Source organism: Ambystoma mexicanum, chromosome 7q (genome assembly GCF_040938575.1).
Source record: "Ambystoma mexicanum isolate Mex_15411 chromosome 7q, UKY_AmexF1_1, whole genome shotgun sequence".
NCBI classification, from domain to species: domain Eukaryota; kingdom Metazoa; phylum Chordata; class Amphibia; order Caudata; family Ambystomatidae; genus Ambystoma; species Ambystoma mexicanum.
In genome coordinates, this window is record NC_090941.1 from 924613603 (window position 1) to 924626911 (window position 13309).

Genomic DNA, 13309 nt, shown 5'->3' on the forward strand with positions numbered 1-13309 from the left:
ACTCATGCACTGGCTGGGGGGGTTGTTAATGGGTCCTTTGGGGCACTCATGCACTGGCTGGGGGGGTTGTTAATGGGTCCTTTGGGGCACTCATGCACTGGCTCTGGTGGGTTGTTAATGGGTCCTTTGGGGCACTCCTGGCCTCAACAAGTACTCATATGGCATTGAAATGTGTGCACTTACCAGCATCTGCAGGTGGGATCACTCCTGCCTCAGCATCCCCAATTCCATGGATTGTCTCCAGGTGGAGGACACTGCTGCAGCGCTCCTCCCACGTCTGCAGCCTCAGTGGTGAAGTAGGCCCTTCACCTGTGACATTGCTGTGCTGCCGGTGTGTTGTAATCAGGTTTCGCACCCTCAGTCTGAGGTCATCCCACCTCTTTTGGCAGTCCTTGCTGCTCCTTGTAGTGACGCCCACAGCTGTGCCCACACATCCTTTCTGCGCTGCTGTGTTGCACACCGTTGGTCAGCGCTAAACAGCATTTTGGCATGCTGCACTATGTTGTCCACTAATACAGTGAGCTCTGCCTCGCTGAATCGCTGTTTGCGCTGTCTCTGGGCAGAGATCCTGGCTGCCATGCTGTGGTCCTTTTTAGCTTCTCAGTGTGGAGATTTAGCCTGTGGTGACTCTGGATGGCAGTGGATTGTGGTTTATATAATGGCTGCCTCTCTCTTTCCGGTTTTCGCCGTCATGGTATTTCCACTTCCGTGTCCGTGAGGACGGCGGCGGACACGGTTTTTATACTGCTTGTGGGACCAGTATGACCATTTCCGTGGGTGTTAACGTGGCGACGGTGACACCATTTCCGTACCACTATTGGGCCTATGGATTGCTTGTGCCCACCCTGACTCACACGTGTGAAATGAATAAAACAGACACTCCCTGGGCAGAGAATAAGGCACAAAAGAGCAGGCTGCGAGAGTTCAAGGAAAAGTTTATCTAGATCTCTGAGAGCGCTCTGACCACATCAAGGTTACAACACATTTATATAGTACATCTACATTTTTAACATATGATGCTACGTTGGAGCAGGATTGGTCAGCCGTGGTGGTGACTTAGGTGTGGGCATCATCTCTTCCTCCAGGTTGGTTGCTTGCTTGGCGGGAGGATTGACGTCAGACATTTGTGCTCCGGATGGGTGAAGGTCAGGTCGCTGTGAACACGGTGGTCACTATCTCAGCTAAGAAAATACATTTTGAGTAATGCATGCACTAAATAATAGTTGATCAAAAAGACTCTCAGTAGTGTATCATGTCGTTATACAAATCACTCAAGGGTTTATACCATCTACACATTTGGGTTATACAGGTCACAGGTTTACGGGCCTTGACCACTATAATACTGTCATTGAACTATAGGGTTAGTCTCACAAGAATCTCAGGTATTTGGCACTTGTTAGTTTTAGGCGCGATATACTGCAACAGGGGTCTAATGTTAGTTGGGGGTCTGCTGGGTGGGCTTCATAGCATGGTTGGCAGTCTGGCACATGAAAGGGATACCTCGCAAGGGCACAGGGTTAGAATGGAAATAAGCTTCAACTGGCGAGGGTAAGAGGGCAAGGACATTTTTGTGGAGATGAACGAGCTATGTGCTTGGCTCATGTTGGTTCACATGCGGGACAGTGATCTCAGAGGAAAAGGGACTTGTTACATTTATTATTTGTTGCAAGCAGCTCCGGCCTCAGTGTGAGAATGGAGCTGTGGAGTTTTCCAGTTGGAGTGGGGACGAGGGTGGGGGCCATGTGCTCCGAGCTACAGTGGCGGGCAAAAGGGATAGATGCGTTTTGTACTATCGCAGTGGGGCCAGGCTACCAAGATGGAGTCAAAGGGGGTACAAAAAATGGATGCCCTGTGTCCTGCTTGGTGGTCCCATCTACGCGAATGTAACCAAAAGTTAGTATTGCATAAGGGCGAGGGGCGTACCCACCACTAGAGGCACTTGGTCCAAGTTTTGTACTGAGAAGTGATGGTGGAGAGGGGCCCATATAAATCCTGGTCAACTGGTGGACTACCTGGAAAGCCCTTTTGATAGCTACAATATACCATTCAAGCACAACCACGGAAATCCAGCAAAGACGCCTGCAGATCATTCAAGAACTTCCAAGAAGTAGCTCTAATAGAAGAACTCACCAGCCTACATGTGTCCATCTACCTCAGATGAACAAGGACCGTTATCTCTTCTCCAGGAACTCAACACCACCCTTGAAACCAACATCAACCACCGTGCAGCATTCGAAACAACACCTTAATTCTGAAATGCCCACATGCTGGCACACTGAACATCAACAAAAGAAACATCAAAACAGTTATGACCACCAGAGCACAATAGCCAAGTCAAACAAAAATAGCAGGGCCCTCTTCAAAGTCCTCAACCCTCTCAATGACCCACCCGTTTAGTACTCCAGTGTAATATCCACTGCCATCAACTCTTTCTTGATCAACAAAATCAGTATGATCTGCAAATATATAGATAGTGACACATGTGACAGCACACCACACATCCCACAAAAACTACCACTATCTGGCAGCAACTGATTTACATGGATGTTGTGTACAGCCAGGAGGTAAGGTGCGTGCTTACATGTAAAGATTGAAAATAAAGGGGGAGAGAATGGATTTGTGTTGTTCTTCTCCATTGCACCCTACACTAATGTGGTCTTCCGTTGACCCAATGTATGTTCAGCTATCAATACAGGCAGTAATACAAGTGATATTTGTAGGTGTACAGCTATAGCCACAAGTATACACCGCACAACATACAGCTCTGTTGTTGGTGATGGACGCAAGCACTGTTGCTTATACGAGAAATGTTCCTGCGTTAACATAAACAATACACGATTCCAAAAAAGTCCATAAATATTTGAGACAATTTATTTTCTCATACTAGACACATAAAAAACCTCTAGACCACAAAAGAAACCCCTAATTGGTGTTTCGATGAATGTAGAGTACATATGTTTGAAATAAACATCAACATAAAGTGCATAAGATCTACAGATCACAAACCAACCTAAAGTGTCAATGCTTACAGTTTAGAGAAAAGTGAAAATCAGAAAGATGTGAAAAACAATGGTTATTCGTGAGCATGAACTTGAAGCATCAACATTTCGGCGTATTCTCTTTTTATCCGACTTGCTCAGGACCCTACAAAATGTGCTGAGCTTTGATTTAGATTTCCTTACATGAATTAGGGAATCGTCTATGTGTATGGTATTCACTGACAATTAAAAAGCTTGTAAGGGAATAGCCATATAATTAGTCTCCTAGTAGCCACTTGTGTCTTTTTCCTTTTTATTTGTTTTAGTGACTCAGGCTAGCCAAACAGTTATTGCACATTAAGGCCTCCAGGTCACGTTTCCATGTGCAACTCACCTAGAGGTGACACGCTCATCATTGTAGTCTGTGTTAACTAGCTTCACTGTGATGTGTTTCTGTGTAAGGAAACAGAGAAAACATGATGAAACAAACGCAGACTTGAATGTATGGGAACAAGTCTGATAGTGATATACTTCCAGATTTGATTGGCAAAGGGTTTAGTCTCATACTACCCACCCTCTTGTTGTCATGTTACATGTATGGTTGTTGGCCCTAGAGACAAAGCATATACATAAATTCGTCCCATCATTGTTGGACAAACACATTGTTATACAGGTTCTTGAATATTTATTTATTTGTTTAGTCATTTCAGTGTAAAAATGGGAAATACCCCACTCGTTCATCTCCACAATTTAATAAAAACAAAAGCTTCACAGTCTGCTGCCTGTGGTCTACTGTTTAGTCAAAACTTCAAAACGTGTTGCACTGTTTTGGGCAACAGGTGAATGCCATGAGCTCTCAGGGGTCCCCCAAATCCCAGGCATCAGATTTTATTTGACCCGCAAGTCTGGCTAGACAGAGGTTAGAGCAGCCGAAGCCATACAAAGCTGCATGTGAAACCGATGGGCTGCTTCTACAAAGCACGTGGAGACATACACTGTCAAGGAAGCAGAATGGTTTCACAGTCAACTTTTAATTAGCTGTAAAGCATGCAGTATTTGAACGTCAGAACTCTTCAATTGGGCTGTTGTCGTGGTCCACTATAACGCAGGTTCATAACTGGGGTTATGTACTTCAGACTGGCAGCAGCTATATGGGTAGGGAGTAGGTTAAGTGATTGTCACTTCTACAATGACAAGCCTGTCTGCTTTTAGGGCAGAATGGTTTTGGGGATTTTCATCACATGCCACTCTAAATGCAATATCCTAAATACCCAGCCTATGAGGAGATGCATTAGTGAAATGGCTGGCCAGTCCAACAGTCCTCCTACTTGTAGGCATCTGAGCACTTTAGCAAATGTCTGGACACTCTCCATTGGGTTTTGCAGTCAGTGTGTATACTACCTTTCAATTGATGATGTCCGACCAATCCTCTGCTTCTAACAAGCCATTTGATTCATTAGTGTGGATTTAAACACTTGGCTTGCTCAGGAACACATTCTGAACTATACACTTCATTTTATTTTGATAACAGATGGAAATCAAATTTGGTCCCATATCCTCTTGCTATATATAATTTACACACATAGACAGCTTGTCTACTGAAGCAAATCAACCTGCTTTCAAATACTCATTAATTGTGGAACACACACAATGATTCACATGGATCCAAAGTATATTTCAAAACCTCAAATAAAAAAGGCAATTCGATTTCTAAGCAGCCCATTGTGCTTCAATCTTTACATTGTCACGTGTCTGCTAGTTTGCAACTACTTAACGTAACATATAGATAATACTGATTTTCTTTTAATGAATGACAGCTTCCTCAGAACATTTTATTTTCTCCAATTTCAATGACAAGTATTGGTATTATTATAAAGGTTACACAGCATCAGCATTAATAGGAATATGAATATGAATGATTTCCTCCTAGGTGTGTATATGTGTTGCTGTGGTGGGTTCCTGGCATGTGCATACGCATGTACATGCAATACGAGCTATGGTGGGTTGTATCAAAATCTACACACTTGAGCATAGAGAAGTTCTGCTAACAACAGAGCACATCGAATATTGATTGATTTACTCTATGTGTCAACCCTAAATTATGATTTTTTGAAAGGACAAGAACTATCCCCTCAATTCCCTTGGATGATTTAGATATATATAAATCAGGGACGTTTCTCCTCTGCTCAATGTCAATTGTTGAACTGTAAACATTCCATTGAATTTGCAACATTTTCTTTCATTCTCTTTCATTCCAAAATCTCCTTTAAATTACTAGTCTTTCACAAGTGTTGATTCATACATTCTTTGGAAAGCTATGGAGGTGGGCACCTGGCCACAGCCTCAGTTATTAACTAAACCGGTGAAAACAGAAAGCAGGAACCATTTCACATGAACTACCACATTCTACTTGCAGTAATTGGTTATGGTTTATCAGACACTGTATGCAAAATCTGCACTAAAATATATCTTACTTTAGTTTGTATACATTGAGAAAGCAAAGTCTATTTCACTCTAAAATGTGTAAACATTCTATTCGGAATCAAGCTAGGGGCCTCCTTCCCCAGTTCTCACCCACTGCAGGGACATAGCAGAGAGATTAATCTAGAGGGCATTGAGGCTTTTTATACTAACTTTTAGATAATTATTTTAAGGCACAAGGTCAGCATGGTCCATTGCAGCCTCTAGATAATCTTCCCAGCCAGATAGGCCCCTTTTTTCTCTGCTTTCTCCACTCCTGTCAATCAAGTCTGGTTCCGGTGAAATATACATCAGGCTTCCTCTTGCTCTCTACTCTTTGCAGGGAATGGTTTATTATTGGTTTATCAGAAGTATTACTGTACATTTCAAAGCAAAGGCTCCATATTTCTTTTTTTTGTTCCATTGTGTTTTAATGCACTAATCTACCACATGTTATGTTCATAGTTGAAGAAAAGTACACCATATTTTGTTTTTGTTTTTTTGTTTTATTGCTTAATCAAATTTAAACCTTTAACATTCCTCCATTTTCAAATTCATCATCATTAAATAGACATCTCCAATGTTCTTCAAAATAGGTTAAGATCTGCTGATATTAGTTTGTTCAATCTAATCTGCCTGCTGGAGTTGACTCACAGTTCAGGACTGACATCCTCCTGGTCCAATTTTAGGGATTCGACAAATTTTAATGCGTCTAAGGTTCTACCGACCTTTTCAACAGTCAGTAGCTGCTCCCAGTATTCTTCTTCCATCTCCTCAGTGATGTTACTAATATAACTGCCAATATAAACCTGTCTTTTCGATTCCAAGTTCGGGCAGGCTAGCATCACGTGCCTGACAGATTCTAGTTGGTCTATATTTTTACAGAACCTGCACTAAGCTTTTGTTTTTTCAATTAACCTTCTTATCCATTTTACCTCTCTGCAATGCCATATGTTAAGTCTGAAGTCTGCAGCGCATCAACAAGTCTCTGTAGTGGTTAGATGGGAATTTCAGCAGGTAAGGTGGAAGTCTATTTAAGCCTTTTTTTCCCAGATAATATTATAACACAGGTTTCTTTTCAGTCTTTTCTCCTGTGTTTCCTCCCAGTCCTTTTCCCGAATAATTCTTTTGGCTTTATCTGGGTTGCACTTCAGGGTATCTTCTGAGACATTTACCTGTTCCAAGCTTGCTTTGCATCTCTTTTTCCAGTTGAGGAGCATCATATCTTCGTTTGGTACCTCCGTCTGTACTAAAATTTCAAAAGGCTGAGACGGGTTGTCGAGGATACACTTTCTATAAAGGGATAAGGATTTCCATAGCGCAATTGAGACCACAGATTGTAGCCTTAGCTCTGTTCTTATGAGCTCTAGCGGTAACGAATTCGGAAGCCGCAAGATCTTTCACCAAAAATAGGCCTTGCATATGTTCCATACTTCCCATTTTAAGGCTAATAGTGCCTCCGCTCCATACGTGATTACGGCCACCACTTTTTGCTTATAAATAGTTACTATCGGCGTCAAGATGAGAATTTGCCATATCTACGATGTATACATGTTCCTTGGTTAGTCAGGGTCGTTAGTTTTTCCTGGATTAATGCGTAATGCGCCTGTTCATTACAGTTTTTATTTATCATTATCCCAAGATACATTGTAGTTTCCACCTCCTCCAATTTTTCTTTTTCCAATGACCACGTCTGGATTTTCCCTGCAGTTTTTCTTCCACGACTTGACTTCATGGATAGGATCATAGATTGTTGACATTGATCTTCATGTCATTGGGGGTCATTCTGAGCTAGGAGGTAAGGGAAAAAACATGCCAGTAATGATTTACCGGCATCGTTTACCGCTACAGGCTATTCTGACCTCTCAGACCGCTATTTACGGCACCGTAAACTACGATGCCCTAATTATCGGTCTTGGGTCGCGCGCGCGCCCCACCATGCCGAAATTAGCGGCATGGCGTAAACCGGAGCTGATCACAAGTAAGGAGCACACGTAAATAACGGCCTCCTTAAGCCTGTAAAGTACCTTACCGGCATGGAGTACATACAGGCATCTCAAAGAAGGAGTAAAGAACCCTGAGCAGTGGTTCCCATAGCCACAGGTGCACACAATCAGCACAGGTTGAGGCAATGGAGTCTGTCACAGCAGAAAAGGAACACCCCCACACACCACACCAAGATGATACCAATAGTGCCAGCAAGGGCACTACCACAATAACTACACCTACAACACCAGGCCCCGCCCATTGAGGAGACACAGGGGCAGGAGGAGGGGGAGACAGGCCCAGCATGCAGCACCAGTGCAGTCTCCGTCACCACCCCAGCAGCCCCCATTCCCACGCAGCATGTCCGGTCCCTCAAGGAAACCCCTGAGCAGATACACACACCCTACCAGCCTGACTGTGACACCATCACCACCATAATTGGGCAGAGAAATAACGAGATAAGCGAGCAGCATACAAATACACTCTGCTATCCTGGCACAACTGTAGGTGTTGCCTGTGCCCCACACCCATGCCACAGGCACCTACCAGCAAACAGTGGGGCCCATGCATGGCATGTCACAACCGTCCATTACACTGACACATAAACAAGTGCTGGTTCACCTCCCCAAGCACACAAGGGCCTACAAATCCCTAACATGGACTACCCAGGAGATATACAACACTAAAGTTGGCCCCCATGCATTGGCAGGCATGCCAAATCACATGGGTGCCCCTGACAGCACCCACATGTCGTAGGTGGACCAGCATGGCATGCAGGTGGTGGATAGCAACTGCAAGCAAAACCACTCCCCCTACGTGCAGATGGAATGCAACGCTACCAAGAACATCACACATGGGTGGGCCCGACATCAAGGAACAACTCATGACTCAATGGGCCAGCTGATCACCACGCTACCGTGCTGCATGGGGCGACATGCAGGATGACGTGCCTGGCTCCCTGGTGAGTCGTCTGACTGTGTCATGCCAGTGCATTGGTGCCATGAGGTGGGTGCCTGCATGAACAAACTGGGTCGAAATGATGAAGCCAGTGCACAATGTTCACCCCACCAACCACCCTGCCACAGAACCAGTGCAACGGCACATCAGTACAGATTCCCACATCGATGGAGTAAGGCACACACAAAACACAACATTTCCAACATCTGACAAGGCCAAATCCGTCAACACATGCACCACTCATTGGCGGCCACAACAACCGTAAGGGCATATAGGAAGACACACTGCATATGCACAATGTGGCTGCCCCCAGCATGGCACCACACCGGAGACTCATCCCTCAGAGTGGATTGAACTGAGGGCAGCAGGGATACCACACCACGTCACCGGTTTGGCACACCCACAGGAGTGTTGGAATTCACCATAGTATGGATCAGAGCAGTATGAAGAATACGAGCCACTGACTACATCCAACACACCCAACTACGGATTCACACAGTACACAGCACTACATGGATATAACATCAGGACTGCTGCATGCATCAACGAAGCATGTACCACAAGATGTCCGTGCCATTGTTCATGGACCATCTTGTAGACGCACCCCCCTACAGCATTTCATTGAACTGGACACATAATGTGGCCATGAATGGGTGAAATGCATCCATGGACATGTGCGTATGGCCATCAGTTACACGCTGCCATATCAGCCAAGTTCACTTCTCCACCATGAGAGTTCAAACACTTACCTCAATTGACTATACATTCAGGTGTTGGTGGCTGTCCCTTGACACCATGGTACATGACCCCTGTCAGTAACCCACAGAACAGGCCCAGGGAGCACTTAAACACTGGCCATACCCGTGCATGTGTGGAGATGAATCAGTCACCTGGCTTGCGTAAGGCATATATGAGTTGGCGAAGCTGGACTGGTGGGGGACCCTTCTACTGCTATGTTGTGTCCAAGATCCCCATGTCATGTGTAAAGCTGAACAAATAGTGCATCCCTTGGATTGCGTCTCTGTCCCCTGACATGGGACTGCTAGCAGCACATGAAGATGGAGTGAAGGAGGAGGAGGAAGTGGCAAGATGGCATCATGGATGCGGTGCACTTGAGGGCCATGTCGTGTGCCAAACAATGATTGGACACAATAACCAGAACACAAGTCAGCAGAGGGTGGCATTACATGGGCGCACAGGGCACTGGGTGTGTGTATACTTGTAGACCATGCACTGTCAGACGTCATAATGCACATTCTCAATGAGGAATGTCCAAACTTTGCAACACCAATAGTGTATTGAAAATAAAGGATGAGTGTGAACATTCCCTCCAGCCACCCCTCTCCCCCCAACTCCACAACAAACCCTCACCCCCCACGCATCTCCCCCACAACTCCACAACAAACCCTCACCCCCACCCCCTCTCCCCCAACTCCACAACAAACCCTCACCTCCCACCCCGCTCCTCCCCAACTTCACAGCAAACCCTCACCTACCCCCCCTTCCCCAACTCAACAACAGTAGTCCCATGTAGTACGTGAAGGCCACATGTGGCAGCATTGACTATTGATTCTAGCTCCCGGGGCCCGGGGGAGGCATGTCCCTGCGCCGCATGGAACGCAGAGTGCATCTTGGTGGGCTTGCTGGAGTGGCCCCACTGGATGAGGGTGTTTCCTCCTGATGAAGCTGCGGATTTGATTGGGCAGCCCCAAGGGCATTGGCTATGCGTCCTAGGACATGACACAAACGGTTTGTGCTGTCAGTGACTGTCTCACACAATCTGTTGGTGCTGTCAGTGAGTGACTGGCGCATTTCCCTGAGTTCATGGTGCCATTCCACCCTGGCCTGGCGGTTGTCCTCATTGAACTCATTGATTTGATCAGCGAGCTGATTTGCACGACGTGTGCCAAAAGATGGTAATCCTTCGCTCAATTGACTTGGCCCTGCGTGCTCTGGCGAGGACTGTACTGGTGGACTTGGCCCACGATCTTCGTGCCCCTGCCTGTCGGTAGGAGTACTACGTGCAGGTGTTTGTGGATCTCCAGAGTCACTGCATGAGGCCAGCGGGACATTGCAGGACTCCGGGGTGTGGACTGTCGGATAGAACTCATCCTCGGACGCCCCACAGATGGATGGAGAGCTGTCCACATTCTCCACAGGGCCTGTAGCTGCTACCTCCCCCGAAATGCTGGACTGTGCCGAGGTTGGGGTGGACACTGTGCCAGGTGCCGATACTGGGAGGGATTGGGGTGGTGCGGCCTCCACTGGCCTTTCCGGATCCGGGGTAGGTGTTCTCTTCGGTGCAGGAATGCGCCGGACCATGCCACTGCCCATGGAGGTGGTTGGGCGGCTGGACTGTGGCTCACCGCTGTCATGATCAGTGCCTATGGGGGTAGAAGAGAGGGCCAACATGAGTGATTGTATGATGTCATAATTGCATATATGGCTGCATTCACATTTCTGTCAATTGGGCCTTGTGGCCTTTTGGGTGTAGCAACAGCAGTGGTACAGGTGCATGAGTATGACATGTACGCAAGTTTCAGAGTGACTCATCATGGCCTGGTAATGTGCAGTCTGGCTGGCACACTGCCAAACCGGCTGCACAGTGTGCATGATGTGATGTGCAGGTTGATGCACTATGGTTGATGTGCGTTATGTACTTGCACTTGGCCCTTGATTGCGTGCCAGTTGGCTCTGCATTAGTTGGATGGGGGGGTAGAGTTGGATGGGGGGGAAGGCAACATGAGAAGGTGCCTTTGATGGCCCTTGGGGGAGTTTTAATCATGCAATGGCCATTGGCAGTGTAGACTTTGGACACTCACCTCCTTCGGCAGATGACGTTGCCCTACACTCCATGTCGCCGACGCCCTCAATGGATTCGGTACCAATCATTGCAGCACATGTCTCCTCCCAAGGCTCAAGTCTGACAGGGGAACTTGGGCCCCCTCCGGTCTGCATAGTCTGACTCCGGTTTGCAGAGAGGAGGCCCCGCACCCGCAGGTCATCCCACCGCTTGCGACAGTCCCTGGCGGTGCGGGGGGTGGTGCCTACAGTGCTCACCCTCTGGCCGATTTGAGCCCAGATGTTTTTTTTTCCGGATGATGGATTCTCTCCGCATGTCAGGGCTAAACACAACGTCAGCATGCTCTGCCAGGTAGTCCACCATGGCCTGCAGTTCTTCAGGGCTGAATTTCTGCTTGCAGAGCCGGTCCGCAGTCTTCTTTGGGGCTTTTGCCATTCTTCCTTGTGGTGTGATCCTTTTCCCCACTTCAGTTTGCTCCCAAGGGTGCTGGCTGATGAGGATTGCAATGGATTGTGTTTTTAAAGATGGCCGCCGCGCTCCTTCCCGTTCCTGTGCGATGACGAATTTTCCGGTTCCATTTTTTTGCGGTGACCGTAATTTACGGGATCCGTAAATTACGGTCACCGTTATTTACAGACGCTGCTGCTTCCAAGGCGGTGTTGTTATTTACGTGTCGCGGCATGCCGGTAGGGGGTTTTGCGGGTCGTTTAGCGGCATGCCGCTCAGAACTTTTCCGGCATGGCGGAAAGCGCATGTCCGCGAGGTCGGAATGTGTCGCAAATAGCGGTCTGACGCCAGGGTGGTGTCGTACTTTCCGCCATGCCGGAATTTACAGGTACTTACCTCCTAGCTCAGAATGACCCCCAATATCTTTTAAGTATTTGTTGAAGGCCTCGATCTGTCTTTGTAGTCCTATTGGTGTCTGGTCTACAAATACCGCGTCATCCGCTTATAGCATCCACGGTATCTCAGTTCCATTTATCTTCGGAGGGAAGGCACGGATCTGATCTTGGGTGATCTTCATGTCTGCCATATATAGGACAAAGAGGAAAGGGTCTAACGAACATCCGTGTTTTATTCCCCGCAACATTTTGATCGTTCTAGATAGCCCTCCGTTTGTTGTAGTTTGGAATTGAATCGAGGTATCAGTATAAAGGGCTTGAATTGCTTCTAGCAGATCCGTAGGGCAACCCCAGTTTCTCATTTTTGACCACAGGCGCTCTCTATTTATCCCATCAAATGCTTGTTCGAGGTCTATAAAGGCCAAGTAGGTCGTTATTTTTCCCTCTAGCGCCTTTGCCTTCAACAGGTTGATCAGGAATAGATTCAGGGCGGTACCAACACCACCTACGAAGGCTGTTTGCCTTTCATCCAGGATTTTAGCCTGAGATGCCCATTTTTTAGGTCCCTTAGTAGAAGGGACGCAAATAACTTGCCAATTGAGTCTAATAACATAATCGGCCTGTAATTTCTGGGGTTTCCCCGATCTCCTTTTTTGTATATCAGTACAATGTAGGCCTCAATTCACGTGGTTGGTATTTGTCTAGCTTTTTTTATTTGTTGAAATAGCACGTATATTAGATCAGACCAGTCTTCACAGTTTTCTTTCAGCATTTTATTAGAGATGCTGTCTGGGCCTGCTGCCCTGGAAGTACTCAGTTTTTTTATTAGAATTAGGATATCGTCTCTATCAAAATCCAGGGCCCATGGGATGTCGTCAGGCTTCACCTTAGTGATTCTTTCCTTGTTTTTCCCTGCATATAGTGCAGTGTAGTGCTGAAACCAATTTTCGTCTGAGACTTGGTTGACACCTATTGCCGATTGGTTGAGGTCCCTGTTGTTAAGTAGGTCCCACGTACTTCTTGTATTATTTGTGGATATTGCGGCTAGCATTTGTTCAGCATCTCTTTGTATTCTCAAGTAGCGGGTTGAACGCACCCAGTTTTTATATGTTTGCCGACACTTCCTCAGGAGTTCATCTCTCTCTCTACTGTTGTCCTTTTTTATACATATGAGATCCGCTCTATATTGTTTTCGTCTACCAACTACAAGCTCGTCATATGCATGTTTTTTTTTTTAATTTGCTTAGTTTTAGTTGAATCATGCTTGACCACAATAGCTTCCA